At 34.1% G+C, this 10080-nt stretch overlaps 1 long non-coding RNA gene across 1 annotated transcript; it reads left to right on the forward strand.

Annotated features, from left to right (window-relative positions):
- Window positions 1–4356: 4356 nt before the first annotated feature.
- Window positions 4357–9100, forward strand: LOC124541570. The gene is made up of 4 exons (XR_006967259.1): window positions 4357–4532; window positions 5460–5595; window positions 6969–7029; window positions 8984–9100. It is a non-coding gene; the product is annotated as an uncharacterized LOC124541570 (long non-coding RNA).
- Window positions 9101–10080: the final 980 nt, after the last annotated feature.

Consider the following 10080-nt stretch of genomic DNA (forward strand, 5'->3'; position numbering starts at 1 on the left):
CGTACTGTTGCGAATCTCGAAGTTTCTTCCAATAACTAGGAGGAGGCTTGGAACCTGCTAGTACAACGTTGTGACAACAAACGTTTATTAATAGACTATCACCTCTGTTGCGTATATTTCTAATTTATTGAGGTGGCAAAATGGAGTACTGGTGAATAAAAATTGCGTTTAAAAGAATGACCGTTTATTAGTGCTTTACACGGTAAGGGCTGAATTCGAGTGTGTCGAGTACAAAGGTCGTCAGTATCCCTCCTAGACCGCTGCCGTGGTCGCCCTATTGGTCTACTCGCGCTGACATCATCATCGTCATCGCCGATCAGCTGACCGATAGGATGCGTTGCGCGATGCATAGATGCGTCGACAACCTCAGCTCGCTTTTTAATATTACCTCACTAGATAGAGAATCTGCGAAGTCGCTCCGCTTCCTAGTGGATCACGTGACTAAGAATTTGCGTGCACTGTCCAGTTTAGGTTATTGTTATACATTTGGTTTCATCTAAGCTACACAGTAACACATTCACGAGATGGGAGGAATGCCGTAATACGATGTCAACTGATACACCCACGCTTAAAGATTTTCAAGTTTCTAAACGATCGAGCATCCATTCTATCAGTTCACACAGAATCGTAGCGTGCCTTGACGGGGCCCCGTATAAAAATTGTTTGGGGGCCCTTAGGAAGGATAAAGAGTTTCAGTCATTATAATTATCTGTCTGTCATCTGTCTTTTGTTTACGTGTGTTGGGGGCCCCCGTAGCCCGGGGGCCCCGTATAATTGATACGGCAGATACGACGGTAGCTACGCCCCTGAGTTCACAGCAGTAGGGTTAAGAGCTCTTTTAAGTCAATTCATGGTCAGCAGCGAGCTGCGACTGCTACTGGTGTTAAGCCGGAACGTTCACACTTGGAAATCATATGCGTCCACTAGTAGCTGCTACACTAGTAGTGATCTACAACAAAGATCAACAACAACAACAACAACAGCCTGTAAATTCCCACTGCTGGGCTAAAGGCCTCCTCTCCCTTTGAGGAGAAGGTTTGGAACATATTCCACCAGTTCCAATGCGAGTTGGTGGAATACACATGTGGCAGAATTTCTATGAAATTTGTCACATGCAGGTTTCCTCACAATGTTTTCCTTCACTGCTGAGCACGAGATTAATTATAAAGACAAATTAAGCACATGAATCAGCGGTACTTGCCTGGGTTTGAACCCGCAATCATCGATTAAGATGCACGTGTTCTAACCACTGGGCGATTTCGACTCACATAACGAAGATCGTCTCCTTCTAATTTATGTGCTTGTTGTAATTCTACTGAGCATAGGATATTTGATTGTCCATCATTTAGGGCGATGAGCGTTAGTGATCGTATAACTCGGGCCACTAAATTGAAACTATGTAAGAATTGTTTGAAATCTGGTAATTTTTCTCGTCAATGTCGCTTCGGTCCTTGTCGAGAGTGTAAAAAAGGCACAACTCACTTCTGCACCTTACTACAAGTATCGAAGGCAATACAACTACTGCTGTAAGCAATATTAGCCCCGTCGACACACTAGCTAACTCTTGTAATGAGAATATCAGTCAAGTCCTACTGTCGACGGCTCTGATTGAGGGTGTCAATCCAAGGACGCGTAAATCGGTAACCGTGCGCGCCTTGTTAGATTGTGGCAGTCAATCCTCATTTTTAACTTTAAATTTAAAACGAAAATTGTCACTAGATGTCACTCCTTCAAGCTCCATGAATGCCATTGGTTTTGGTAATAGTTATTCAGGAACTATCAATTTTTATGTCATGAACCAACTTACTAGTTCGCTAGCTAATTCTAGTCTCGATATTAGTTCATTTAAAATTCCTCGTCATATTATCCTAGCGGATCCCAAGTTTTATGAATCGTCTCAAGTTGATATACTCATCGGTTCGGATCTGTTTTGGGACATAATCGGCTCTGAGCAACAGCCATTGGGCCCAGGGTGGCCTAGATTACACAGTTCAAAGTGGGCTGGCTGATTGGTCGCCCTGTGCTTTCGTATAGCAAGCAAGTTAATAATAATGATAAGTGTAATTCTTTTCTTATTAATTTTGCACAAGGTAATGATGATCCTTATACTAAAATGAGTAGGTTTATTTATTTAAAAGACACACCATCGGCGGCATACACACAATAAAATAGTAGTTAATAAAAGAAAATCAGACTTATTCTCTGTGGTACACCATTACAGGCGTGTACGACACTTGCTACAATAAGAATATCAAATTAAAAAAAAAAAATTGTGAGACAATATTTTGACAAAAATGAATACAAACATAAATTAAACACAAATTCTAACGAAAATTACAACTAATCACACTGAAATAAACTTAAGAAAATATAAAAAACATACAATTGAATTAAAAAAACTAAATCAGTTAAAATTTAGAAAAAATAAATAAATAAATAAATTTTTAAATTAGACTAAGACTAAATAACAGAAATATTTTTACCATACGGTTTATAGGTGAATGTTTGCCAACATTTGTTCTAACTCTTCTCATTGAAAATGGTTTGGAAATAGGGTGTTGCTGGGCTGATGTTGAGGATAATGAAAGTCACTAACTGGTTCACGATTTATTAACGAGACGGTACAATTATACGGACTGTGAGGCACTCTTTTATATATGCAATGTTTCGACTTTTTATACATGATATCAAAGAGTAAGGGATACACAGATGTGAAACATTCATAGAATATGTGAGATTTATCAATTGTTTACTTTAATACCTATGTGCATATACGGCACAAAAGAAACGGGGGTTAGTACGCGGCACAGATTGGCAAACTTCTGACAATATATCCGGTGCATCTAAAGATCCATGTAAGAGTTTATAAAGTAGCAATAAATCTAAATAATTACGACGACTTTCCAGTGACATTAATTTAAAGTGAGATGGGCATATTTCATAGCTAGCACGATATGGACATTCCCTATCTTTAAAATCTAGAAAACGACAAAATTTGCGCTGTATATTTTCCAATCTATTGACGTTTACTTTGTAACTGGGATTCCAAGCTGGGAAGAATATTCAAGAAGACTCCGTATTAAAAAATTATAAACTGTTTAAAGAGGTTGAGAATTTTTAAACTGTTTACAATGGCGTTTTACGAAACCGGGCATTTTCCAGGATTTCTCAGAGATACTATTTATACGTTCATTAAAGTTAGTTTACTATCCGTAATAACTCCTAAATCTCGGACTTCGGAAACTTCGGTTAAAGATACATCATTTATTAAATAGATGGAAGAAATAGGATTTATTTTCTTGGTAAATTTTATATGGATACATTTATTCACATTTAAAATCATTTTATTTTCTTTTCACAAACTATTTACAGCGTCTAAATCACTTTGGAGTAGTTTAACATCATCAACACTTAATATTTGCTTTTATATTTTCAAATCATCAGCAAACATTAAACACTTGCTATGCAAAATTTTATCTGTAATATTATTTATGAACATTAGAAATAAAATAGGACCGAGATGTGAACCCTGCGGTACACCTGAACTGTCTACAAATGGACTAGAGCTAAAACCATTGACAATTACTTTTTGCACTCTATTATTAGGATAAGACTCAAACCATTTTAACAAAATGCCATGAATACCATAACTTTGTAAATTTTGATTTTAAAATAATGTGATAAACCCTATTGAATGCGTTACTAAAGTCTGTATATATGGCGTCTACTTAGTAAAGTAAAGTAACAGCCTGTAAATTCCCCCTGCTGGGCTAAAGGCATACTATGGCGTCTACTTGTGTCCCATCATCTACATATTTAGAGAGATCTGAAACATAACTAACAAGGTTGCTTACTGTCGACCTTTTCCTAGAATCCATGTTTTTTATTTGCTATCATTTTATTTACGAGAAGGGTGAGCTTGTCGCAGATAACTTGTTCAAATATATTTGAAAAATGATTTAAAATGGAAATCAGGCGATAATTACTGACTAAATTCCTATCCCCTTTCTTATAAATTGGTACTACATGCGCCTCTTTCCATTCGGTAGGAAAAGTACCAGTAATTAGGGATCTATCATACTAATACCAATTATTTTATACGTTAGTTTAAAATCGTTTATTTAAAACAACAAAACAATTTTAGTAGGTTTGAACATTCCTATGATACACATAATTCATTTTTATATTTCTTCATTAGTGTTCTAAAATGAATAAAATTTAATCGAATAATTTATTGGTAAAATATAATAACAATAATACACAAACGGAGAATTATTTTTTACAGCAATGATAATCGAATAAAATAATTTTTTAATCGATTTCTCAATATAATGTTGGTACTATTGATGCAAGATTCTACTTCCAGTTCCTTTAAAACTTTCTTGAGTTCCTTGTCACTTTACCGGTCCCGTCTTCCCGTTCATTTCATCTACTTTTCGTGTCGGAGTATAGTCAGTTTTGTACTTAATAAAAAAGGGACACCTTTTATTTAATTGAAAGAACATGCTATAATGGTACCAAACAATTTACATGTAAGTCCAAATATATATTTTTAATTATACGAATTATTTTCAGTCATGGCACGATCATCATCGCTCCTTATTGAATTTAATTTAATTTTTTTAACTTAATACTAAATTCAAAGATTTAGTGTAATAAACATCAAAAATAAATATTGTGTTGTTTACATCAGTTCAGACTATACGCAATTGATACATTAATTTATTCAAAGTTTATTATAAGAAAAGTTCTAATAATTAACTATAGTAAACAAATAAAAAATATCATATAGGTATGTAACGATTTTAAATTTGGTTTTAACAATGGCGGCCAAAAATGCAGGCGGTCTTTTGTGAGATGTAAAGCAATTTTAACATAGTATGTCTTCTATCATAGGAGTCTCATGAATAGCGACTAAATTTTTTAAAATGTATTTATGACGCATCTTCCCATATTTTCTCTTGCTATTCCACCATGATCGATCGCGCAGATTATTAGTAATATTTTTATACGAAATAAACGCCTGCTTTTTACCATAATTTAGATCTTTCTGTATTCAGCTCGAGTATCTTGCTGTACTTGTGTTTAAATTATTAATATTAACTGTTGATCAAGATAAATCTTCTATAAATATGGCCGTTAACTATTATGAAAAATTTTGCAATTTAAAGATATCATTTTTTGAACTGGTGTCATGTACACCTCAAAGTATGAAGTGCGAGTGCCGAGTGAGCCTGTGTAACTACAGCTGCAAAGACATAACATTTCAGTTCCCAAGGTCGGTGATGCAATTTGTGTAAGGAATTTTAAGTTCATGATTAAAGTATCAATGACTACAGGCAATGGTGTTACCAGTTTCATGAGCCAAGCCATAGCTGTATTAAATAAAACAAAAGTATTCATAGTAAACACAATGTCCAGGATATTTTGAGATTGTAACTTCAAGCAACTTTTTTCAGACCACGTCTTGCTGTGCAGACTACCATGGCAGGGGACAAGTAACATATCTACGAGACCCTGGCTGATTGATAGAAGAGGCATTAGTCGAGCAGTGGGAAATTTACAGGCTGCTATTGGCTGATTGACTTCAAATGTGTGAGTATCACTTTCTAAATCTATCTTACTATTTCAATCTTACTTTTCCATAAGATATAGCTAAACAATTATTGCAAATTGAATAAAAATAATAAATAAAGGTAACAATATACTAATAGAATGTTTAGGAATTTGATAAGATGTAGGTATGCTTGTTACAGATTGTTAATACATATCAGATAAAAACTGGTCAAAACCATCCATGTATAAACAATATTTTTTTTATTATTATTTTTTTATTTATTTAGACACACCAACAGCATAACATATACAGCATTCACAATCAAATCCTAAACAACTAAGTCTTAAATACTAATATGTATTGCATTTACACTTAAAGGCGTGTGCAGCATGCAAAAAATCTATGTTGTATACAGATCTAATGTTGTGTACACCTATATGGATGTCTCACCTTGAATGTCGCCCATATTAAATATTATTTTTAAGTGTTTAGTCGCTGGTGTAACTTTTACAATAAACAATCTATACATATAATATGAATCTAGTGTGGTTTTTACAAGAAGATATATACTAGACAATAGGGAGAAGCACTTATTTTACACATCTAATTAGGAATCTTTTCTATCAAAAGTGTAGGAAACTGAGTCCAAGGGTAAAAATATCTCTAGGTTTGTTTGTGAGCCATGTATTAAATGTGCAACACATGCGAGGTATTGGTATAATTATTTAAGCGACACCAATCTTTGCAACAAAGTAGAAAAAATGACTGCAAAATAAAAATAAAATATATAACATTAAACACACAATTATAGTTTAACAGCAATCACTCACTTTAATTTCTCTCTTCAAGCCATAAAAATTCCACTTTAGCTTGGAAAGAAAAGAAAAACCTAATGGTTCAGAATGCACAATATTTGTTTTGAAGGCTCTGTAATATCAATTATAAAAATACAATTCACCTAAGCCTTATATTATTAGTATACTAGGGACCACCTGGCTTTGCTAGGGTGCTAAGCTGATACTAACTGTACTACACAATTGGTTTATTTACGACATCACATTAGAAAATTATCAGTGTTTCTTTACTATTATATTGTCCATGTATTATATTATTAATATACAAAACTATCCTCTCAAATCACTCTATCTATTTAAAAAAAACTGCTTAATAATCAATTGTATAGTTTTAAAGATTTAAGCATACATAGGATAGTATGTAATGAAATGTGTTTTATTCATATTAAACAATAAACAATATTACTAGTATATGTTATTACAAGATTTAAATTTGTATTAAACAATGAGTATGTTTTTAGTGATAAATATTATCCAACCTTCTCTGTCTAATTAGATGAATATGATATTTTTGTAATAAACATTGATGTTTTACTTTTTTTTAATTTACATTTCAGTGAGAGAAGAGTCGTCCTCGTCGTCTTGAAAGAATTCAAGCTCTAGATACTCATGATATCGGTAAGTACAAGTTGTATTATTAATTGTTAAAGGCTATTCATTATCATATTTTATGAAGTTGCTCATCCTGTTTAAACTCTCTACTGGTTAAACTACTTATTTATTTATAAAAATGTTATCCTATAACCTATGGAAGCATCACCTATTTTTCATCTAAATTGGTCCAACTGTTTAGGAGCAGTTCAGTTATGTGTACACATTAAGAAGATTCATTAATAAAGTTAATATTTTTAAATGAAAACATACGCCAATTATTGTATCACATCCTACTACTATTATAAAGGCGAAAGTTTGTATGTATGGATGTTTGTTACTCTTTCACGTAAAAACTACTGAATGGATTTGAATGAAACTTTACCACAATATAGCTTATACATCAGAATAACACATAGGCTACAATTTTTTAGGTTTCTAATGTGAGGTCGTAAATAAACACAATTTTTGCGCTTACATTGCATACGCTGACTGAATCCTACAAGATAGATCAAAACAATGTACTACAGTATTGTACAACTTAAAAAGGTCTACAAAAAAGTCCGTGATGGTATATGTTTATCTCTTAGGAATAACCCACAATAACCATTTTTTATCCTTTACTTTGTACGAGAAATAATGGCTTATTTACGAAGCGATTTTAAGCGATTACTAGACTAGACGGGACGAACCTGAAGTCCACGCGAACGAAGTCGCGGGCAAAAGCTAGTGCTTTATAATTTTATCAAAGATATGTCTAAATATTTACATGATACAATGCAGTCTTTGATTTGTATGCAGTACATTGAGTTAATAAGAATATTATAAATGCAAAAGTAACTCTGGTGACCAAACCACTAAATAGATTTTGATGAAATTTGGGATGAAGTAATGTTGAAAGCATGCAAATCCGCAGATGACAACTAATTGTTAGTAATTATGAATTAATATTCTGTATTGAGTAAAAGGTGACCCCAGTGGTTACATGAAAATATTTAGTAAGGATTGATACAGCTTAAGCTCAGCCAAGCACTGAATTTTCATGAGCTGAAGTTAATAAATCAGTCTTGTGCTCGGTGGTGTAGGAACACTGGTGGAACCTGCCACGAGTGTCCAGTCACGATTTTGTGGATTCTTCAATTCTCAAGGAGTTACAAAAAGCGGAGGCCTTAGTCCAGCAAGACCAGTCAATTACATACTGCACCTCTTTTTATTTACTCTAAAAGTGGTTTTTGAGTTTCTTGTTATTTACTTGAACCCACATAGTGTTATACGATGGTGAAGGGAAATTATTAGTTGATAAATGACGATAAGATACATTGATGTTAAACAGCGCACACCTAAATTAGTTAATGAGAAATTACCTCGCATTTGTATCTGGTGGTGACTATTTCTATGGTTAATGGTCGTTATCACCCATAGACAGTGTTGTGGTAAGAAATTTTAATCATTATGGCGACCAATAGCTACAAACCTTGGGAACTAAGATGTTATGTACTTTGTGCTGATCATTCAAACAAGAAATAAATACTAAGGCTTGCTTGGCTGTAAAGTATCTTATGAGTAGGTGGTACCTATCGATTCGACGACCTCCGTGGTCGAGTAGTTTGTACACCGGTTTTCATGGGTACGCCACTCCGAGGTTCGATTCCCGGCCGAGTAGATGTAGAAAATTCATAACTTTATGTTGTTTTGGGTCTGGGTGGTGGTACCATCGTTTACTTCTGATTATCCATAACACAAGTGCCTTAGCTACTTACATTGGGATCAGAGTAATGTATGTGATGTTGTCCAATATTTATATTTATCCAGATTGGCTTGCACACCCTACCACCAAGTAGGTACTATCTATCCATACAAACTTGTATCCAGACCAATAAGTACTAAAAGACCTAGCATTTACCAGACTGCCTGCCTATTTTGACAGAATAAAAATAATTAGATGGTATATTGTTTTTAAAAAGCTTTTATCTATTTTCAGATCCAGCGAAAACATTAAGTATTGATTTAATGCTTCACTTCACTACGTAGTTGCTGTTAGCAATGCTGAGCCGAGTTGTATTATAACTTAAATTAAATGATTACCTGACGTCACTGATAATGTGTTTATCTTTATAATTATATGTGCTGATTTCGCAGCTTTATCTGCTTGAAAATCAATTTGTCGCTTAAAGTTCAAATTGAAATTTCATTAATACTGATACTTGTTACCTAGAAAAAGGAGATTTATTATGCTTAAAGAATTGTTAACATTAATTCAGCATTATCAGAGTATATTAATTGAAAACTAATCGAGCCATTTTATGATGATGATATAGTCTGGACTGATTTCGGTTCAAGGGAGACTAATGTAGGAGATATTATTAGTGCACAAAATTCTGTGCAAACACTGGTGGACTCTATATTAATTGTATATTATATCTGTCCCTATACATATATATCAATGGATTGGCAAATCCATTACATACTTTCCTTCCGTTTGAGGTCACAGTACCTACTTCCAACATCCAGACATCCCACTGTTGCTTGCTTGCTTGATGGTCCGATCTCGGGGAAATGAGAATGTTCTATAATATTAGTCATTAGTAATAATAATACTTCCATTAGAGTGATAAAGCAAGTTATAGCGATTAATTCGTAGGAAGTGAGTTATGTATCTCTCAGTGGACTTTGTGGTTTGGGTTTTGTGCATCTATCAGCTTGTTTGGTCCTTGTTGTCTTTGAATATCATTGGTTGAGTGGACGTTGTTGTGGGGGATATCCTGTACCATGCTCTGTTTGTGTTGTGTTGTTCACAATGCTTGTCATAGTATACCAGTATTGTCAGCGTCTTGCCCGATTAATAGGGCGTGGATGTGTCAAATTCAGATTGGCCGAGGAGTTAAGATAAGAAATAAGCAAACTCATGCAATTGGTCAGAATTGCTCTGGTAAATACTGGATACTGGAAATATCAATTCTGGAACCAAAGTTGCGTTCCATTGTTTGGTACCACTCTGTGTCGATTACTGCTGGAGGTGGAATCGGTGAATTGGTGACACTGATCCTTCGACGTTGCTCTAAGCTCGATCTACTACTG

The sequence above is a fragment of the Vanessa cardui genome, chromosome 28 (assembly GCF_905220365.1).
Source record: "Vanessa cardui chromosome 28, ilVanCard2.1, whole genome shotgun sequence".
In the NCBI taxonomy this organism is placed as follows: Eukaryota; Metazoa; Arthropoda; class Insecta; order Lepidoptera; family Nymphalidae; genus Vanessa; species Vanessa cardui.